General features: G+C 50.1%; 1 protein-coding gene across 4 annotated transcripts in view; it reads left to right on the top strand.

Annotated features, from left to right (window-relative positions):
• Positions 1–2813: 2813 nt before the first annotated feature.
• The window catches only part of MPPED2 (metallophosphoesterase domain containing 2), a 166023-nt gene continuing 162836 nt past the window's right edge, over positions 2814–6000 (top strand). The window contains exon 1 of one of the 4 annotated variants that reach the window (XM_066251176.1): positions 2814–2919. The gene's annotated coding sequence lies outside the window, so the exon portion shown is untranslated. Of the gene's footprint in view, positions 2920–3158; positions 3630–3691; positions 3745–4862; positions 5202–6000 lie in introns of those variants that run through there. The other 3 variants (XM_066251174.1, XM_066251177.1, XM_066251178.1) reach the window with 3 other exon arrangements.

Here is a 6000-nt window from a genome sequence, read left to right as displayed (position 1 = left end):
CTCAGAACATCACTTCCACACCTGCCTATCCCATACGGGTCTTCCTTCATTGTGTAGTTGTCTCATTCACTCGTGCACTCCCATACAACTGTTTAACGTTAAACATGTACAATTTCTATTGTACATAAGAATAAAAGACACAAAGGAAAATAGAGTATAGCTCTTCAACTTGAGGTTACAATGAAAATATCTGAAACAAATAAAAAAAAAATGCAAAACCTGCAGGAATTTAGAATAAAATAAAGGTGTTTGGTGGCTCAGATTATTTTCTGATTGCATCATAATAATAGTTCTATTAACAGACTCTGAATTTTCATAATATATATCTTAGCCTTTGCTGGAGAATGATAAAAATACAGACAATTTAAAGAAAAAAGAGGCATAAAATAGTTGCTGTTTGTTCTCAGATTAGTGTATACAATTTCAATGAAATGGTAATAGTTTCAATGAATTTTTTTTTTCTGAAGAACAACCACACTATTGAACCAAGTTTTTAAGTTACACACAAGTAGCCTTGAAATACTGAAAAGCCTGTTAAAGGAAGAACAAAAGCCTACTCCAGTGAAGAACTGAGCTTCCAAGGGAAGCAGCTGTCACTTTCCAAGCTTCCACCTAAAGTTCTCCCATGTCCCTTTCTCTCATTTTCTTCCCAAACTACATTCTGAAAAGGTATTTTAAAAGATATTGCAGCAGCCTATCAAGAAACATATTTGCCAGTTCCTTCTATGAAATCAATGGAGGAAGGTCCAGATTTACATTCCATTAAGGAAAAAAAATTGTAATGTTTGTATAGAGGCAATCATAAACTTGGCATTTGATTTTTATCCTTTTCTTTTCCATTATATACAATAAAAATTTAATTTACCAACAATAACCAAAAAATGTAGCTTATAAGCTCACTTATCTTAAAAAAAGGAAAGTGCCAGCCCTTAGCATTTAAAATTTGGTATAATGAGGCTCAGTGTTTCAAAGCTGATGTCAGGGGACAGACATGGTTCACATCCAATCATTTTAAAACAAGCTTTTAGTGTAGGTCGCTATATTGGTGGAGAATACGATTTAAGAAAATGCAATATGTTCAAATCTATGTAATGAGAATTATTTGAAAGGTGAATTCCTTTTGTTACTGATTTACTATTGAAATTCACTTACATTTCTCCAGCTTCTTTCTTTTGATAGCCTAATGGAAATAAAATTTCAGAACTCTAATACAGCTTGGTCACTACCTCTCTCAGTGGATAATTGATCAGCATGGACACAATAGAGACTGACTTCTTCCTATAGTACAAGTTACAATTTTAAGCTTTTTCTTCTTTTTCTGCTCAAATTTTCTTCTGTCAGTAAAATAATATACAAATTTTCATTAACTTTGTAAAGAATCACTCACTTGATTTTTTTTATATTATTACATATCTTATAAAATGTGCCACTAAAAGTAAAAGGCATTATTATTTCCTGTCTGTGTGCACATAGAGTTAGAATCATGTACAAACTATTTAGGCTGTTTTGAGTGACTACCAGTTATTTTAAAAAAAATGAAAGAAAAAAATAGAAAAACCACAGAAGTTATTTGGCTGGCACTAAATTGTTTTTTTGACTGATTAAATCATCCCAAATCAGTCGAAAGATTCAAAACATTTAGATAAGAGGTGTATACTGCTAACTCACGGAATAAGGAAAACAAAACTAAGCATTTCTTCAAAAACATGATTCTAGTCAGTGTTTGCTGCTGGGTTAGAAAACAAAAACAACAAGAATGGCACCACCACCCCATCTTTGGCATTCTTTAATGTCATTGCTGCTTGCTGTGATTTGTGCCCAGCAAGGGTAGTCACTCTCCCTTGATCCCAGCACATTTGACAAGTACTGACACTCTGGGCATAGTGTAGAACAAAATAAATACATTAGCAAGACCATTTCCCCCTTCATTTCAGCCAGGGCATAAGAGATAGGTTACTTAAAATTCAAGTGCCAGGAAAGCCTATTGTAAAAGGGAAATATTTTCAAGTGAATTCCGTTTGATCTTTTTTTTATAGGGGTTCCTACCAGCCTCTCTCCCTTCCTTCCCAGATCCTGGAAACCAATTAGTCTCAGCACAGAGGCCACAGACCAGGTTGAAATGGCTCCTTTTTATTTTTAGGGGATATAATTTCAGCCAGGATGTCTCTTCAGTTATCACATAGTATCCTTAGCACACTTCTCTCTCACACATACACACCCATTGGATTTTTTTTTTTCCTTTGGAGAATGGCTAGATCTTGGAGTCTGACTCCTGGAAAGGAATTAGATCTGGTCGCAGTCCAAATCCTCCAGCTCTGACAATGGCATAACATCACAGGGCCACCTCATCTCTCACAGACAGCCTTGCCAACCAAGTTTTCTAAAAGCCTTCTCTTCCTAGTCTCCTGCTTCTAGCGTCGGCGGCTTTCCCTTTCCTTATGTTGTTTGTATACAATTCTGAAAACTAATTTCCCCCCATTATGCAAAGTAGTAGAAAAAAAAGGGGACGAACTTTGCTTTATAAAATGTTTTTGAAGGGCTTATCTTTTGGGGAATATGTACCCCAAAGACAAAAATGAAAACAATTCGAGTCTGCCTCTCCTCAACTCCCTATCCTGAACCTGCCTTAATTCATGGAGGTGAAAAAAAAAATTATCAGTTGGATTGGCCTTTTCTGTCTCAGGAACAACATTGCACAGAAAGGGGTGTGTGCATGTACGTGTGGTTCGGCGAGTTGAAAGGCTTGAGAAAAAAATCCGAGAGCATATCTCTCCCCCAGGAAAGCCTAAGCTCAGCAGATGGGAGGGGACCCAAGGTCGTCTTCTTTGGACTGAGCGCAGTGTCCAAGCCTCTCGTCTTGCCCCAGCGGTGAGCTCTGCGTCCTGGAGCTGTGCCAGGACTCCAGACAGCGCCTGGCAGGTCGGTTGGTGGGAGGCCTGGGTGTTCTCTTAGCAAAAGACTCCCATTTGGAGGGAAAACTCTTTTTTTTGTCCTGGGGTTCCGTAGCACCCCCTCCCCGATCCCCTATCATTTTTTTACGCTGATTACACTCATGATGATGAACTTGCAGCTCAGCTTCCTGCCGCTTGCTTGACCCGGGAGCACCAGCAGGCTACCGGCCTCGCCCTCAGTTCCCTCCTCCTCCTGCAACCCCGGGTCCTCGGGGTGCTGGCGGGGGTTCGAGTGGGCCGGGGCTGAAGGAGGGGCTCGCGAGGCCGCGGGGTCCCGAAGGGGAGCGCGCACGGAGCGGCGCCTCGGCCGCTCTGCTTCCTGGAGCTCTGCTCCTTTGACCCCAGTGGCAGTCCCTGTCACTGCACCGCTCCCTCCGGCTCGCCGCGCCCTCGCTCTCTCTTCTCGCCCCCTCGTTCGCTCTCTCCCCAGATCGAGGCTGCTCCCGTCCTTTCTCCCCCCCGCCTCCCTCTCGCGCCGCGCCCCCCGGCCCCCGGCCCCAGCCCGCGGCGGGACCCGGGAGGTCGAAGGTTCTGGCCCGCCCGCGCCCCTCGCCGCCCCCGCGCGCCCCTAGCGCGCCCCCCCGCGCGCCTCCCGCCGGCTCCTGCAGCTCTGGGATGGATCGCCTGCTCGCCGGGCGCTGAAGGCATCTACCGGACCCGGAGCGCAGCCCGGGAAAGGTAATCCGCCCCGGGAAGGGAGGCGGAGGGCGGGGGAGGGGGAGGAGGCAGCCGGGCGCCCGGTGCCGAGCGCGAGAGGAAGGGGAAAAAAATGCACACACAAAGCAGAGCCCGGGTGAGAGGTGCCTTGTCAGAGGCGCGTGCGGGGGGCTCGGAGGCTGCGGACCGCGGCTGCCCCGGTGCCCCTGACATTCGCATGAGCCGGCGCTTCCCGGACAATTCGGAACCCGAGGAGGGCTTATTTTCTACCCCGGGGAGAAAGCGAATTCTTTTTTAGGAGCTGTCTTCCTTCCCACTCCCCATCTTGCCCCTCTGCTCTTCTCCCCTCCCCCCAGTCCTCGGCCCCCGACCTCTCGGGGTCCCCACGCCCCCGCCCCCTCCTGCACCGGGATTTCTTAGGAGGGGAGGAGAGGTTGTCGGTGAGGGGCCGCGGCAAAAGCCAGGCGTTTGCGATGGGGGTGGGGACGAGGGCACGGCGAGCTGTTTACTAGAAAGTCTTGGGGTTGTGTGTTCGAGCCGCCCCGGCCTAGGCCCGGGTGCATTGTGTTGGCCTGAGCCCCGGGCGCCGGCGGCGGCCCGAGCGAGGTGCGGTGGCCGGGAAGGCGCCGCGCAGCTTTGTGCTTGGGCTGCGCTCCACAGCCGCCCCCGGGGCCGCCCGCGCGCGCGTCGCTCTCGCGCGGGGCATTCTCTCACCTTGTCCCCGAGCCCCGATCTCGCTCTCCCCTGCTGCCTCGGGTCTTCGCGATCGCAGCCAGCGGGGCGAGCCAGTGACTCGGGCTGGGTGGCTAGGGGGCGAGTGGTGAGAAAAAGTAACCGTTGCCGCCCGATTTCTTTTGGAGAGAGGCAGGAGTTTCTTTGCTATTTACAGGGAACAGGGTTATCTTTGTACAGCTTTTGAATTCCGGGGTTTTGCGGCCTAGGAGGTGAAGGGGGCATTTTTTCCCCTGGAGATTGGGGAGGGGTTTATAAGCCACCAGCAAGAAAAGAAATTAAGGATGCCCCAGTGGGGTAATTTATACATATTTACCTCCCCCTCCCCAACACACCCCAAATTATGTGCAAATTCGGGTCATGGAAAAGGTTTAGTTGGTTTGAGATGCTGCAAACAAACACAAACAGGTCAGGATGGAAAAAACAAACAAAACTTTAAGTGAAAGAAAAGATTTCCAAAGGGGCGGGGGTGGGATCCGTGGCCTCCACACCCCCTTCCAACGCTCGCTGGCTCCTTCCCTTCCTTTCTCAGCCGCTCCGAGGGAGCAGCCCGGCCGCTCCGGGGCGGAGAGCAGGGAGGCGACGGCAGCGGCTCCGGGCGCGGGCTCCGTTCTGAGGGTTCGGGGATGCCAACGCGCCCGGGAGACTGACGTCGGGGGTGTGGGGCTATGATGCCTCAGCGAGGATGGCGCGGTGTCAGAGCCATTGGCCGCCGATGGTCATCAATCAATCTGGGGCTAAGGGAGAGGAAGAGAAAGAAAGGCGCCCAGCGGAGCCCGGGGCCGCGAACGCCAGCGTCAGCAGTGGCAGCAGCGGCGGCGGCGGCAGAGGCGAAGGCAGTGGCAACCGGGGACTAAGCGAGTAAGGCGAGCTGGTGCTCCAGGAAGGAAGGGGGAGCTGTAACCCAGAAGAGCCGGCCGGGAGCCGGGAGGGCAGGGCGAGCGCGCGCGCGCGCGTGTGTGTATGTGTATGTGTGTATGTGTAGTTGGTGAAGCCTCCCCCTACCATTCCCCCGATTTAAAACAAACACACCAATCCAAAGTAGAGAATTCTGCGCCCCCCGCCCCACCATATATAGACTGCACGCGTAGCCAGAGGCGCAGGAGAAAAGTCCTGCCCTTCCTCTCCGAGAGAATGTGCCAGCCGGCTGTCCGCAGTGCTGGAGACAAGTTCAGGTGTAAGTGCAGCGGAAGGGAGGGCGCTCTGTGGACATAGGCACGTGGAACTTTGAACATCCCTCCCGAAATCCTGGCGGAGTAGCCGCCGGGAAGGCTTGTGAGCATCCCTCTGGGATGCAGGGATGAGGAACTTGAGGTAGGCATAAAAGAGCAGGGCGTGAGTTGAGTGATAGATAACTCGATCTGTGTAGCAGAGGGAGGAGAGAATTTGGCGGAGTTGGAGCGGGCGGATTCCAACATCTGGCCAAGGCGGTCGGTCGGGCTATGCTCTTAGGGCAAGTGAATAAAATGAGCATCCTTGTTTAAACGTCGAAATCACGGGCTCCTTTCTCATAGGCTCTGCCGTGCGGTGCCCGGGAGAGAGGTCATGAATTGTTGCTTTGAAACTTTTGGTAAATTGGACTTTTGATGTCTAGGAGGTGGAGACAGTTATTTAATTCTTCAGCTTTTTAATCCTTTCATTGCCAGCAGACTTTAAAATG

The sequence above is a fragment of the Saccopteryx bilineata genome, chromosome 1 (assembly GCF_036850765.1).
Source record: "Saccopteryx bilineata isolate mSacBil1 chromosome 1, mSacBil1_pri_phased_curated, whole genome shotgun sequence".
NCBI classification, from domain to species: Eukaryota; Metazoa; Chordata; class Mammalia; order Chiroptera; family Emballonuridae; genus Saccopteryx; species Saccopteryx bilineata.
The sequence above is the reverse complement of the archived record's forward strand: the minus strand, read 5'-3'. Positions and strand labels throughout refer to the sequence as shown.